This window comes from Myotis davidii, unplaced genomic scaffold, assembly GCF_000327345.1.
Source record: "Myotis davidii unplaced genomic scaffold, ASM32734v1 scaffold1240, whole genome shotgun sequence".
In the NCBI taxonomy this organism is placed as follows: domain Eukaryota; kingdom Metazoa; phylum Chordata; class Mammalia; order Chiroptera; family Vespertilionidae; genus Myotis; species Myotis davidii.
Window position 1 is genome coordinate 22,489 of NW_006292285.1, and position 243 is coordinate 22,731.

The window sequence follows — 243 nt, forward strand, 5'->3', positions numbered from 1 at the left end:
CCGCGCTCACCGCACTCGCCGCCGGAATCCACCGACCAGCGCGGAGACGACGAGGTGACGCTCCGTCCCCGGACCCGAATGGCGGGACGCTGTTCCTTTAGGAGAGAGCCCAGGGCGCTTTGGGGGAGAATCCAATGAGAAGGTGAACACACTGTGTGTGAAATTCAAAAAATCTACAGATGATTGAAATGTGTAGCGGCGTTTGGCGCGGAGGTTCTAAGGGTATTTAACCCTCAGTTCTCC

At 57.2% G+C, this 243-nt stretch overlaps 2 protein-coding genes across 4 annotated transcripts in view; one reads left to right on the top strand and one right to left on the bottom strand.

Annotated features, from left to right (window-relative positions):
• ZNF699 (zinc finger protein 699) overlaps positions 1-96 on the bottom strand; it is a 10,158-nt gene extending 10,062 nt beyond the window's left edge. For both annotated transcript variants that reach the window (XM_006765688.2, XM_006765687.2), the window contains exon 1: positions 11-96. The gene's annotated coding sequence lies outside the window, so the exon portion shown is untranslated. The remainder of the gene's footprint in view (positions 1-10) is intronic.
• ZNF177 (zinc finger protein 177) overlaps positions 1-243 on the top strand; it is a 24,126-nt gene continuing 23,883 nt past the window's right edge. For both annotated transcript variants that reach the window (XM_015565297.1, XM_015565298.1), the window contains exon 1: positions 1-54. The gene's annotated coding sequence lies outside the window, so the exon portion shown is untranslated. The remainder of the gene's footprint in view (positions 55-243) is intronic.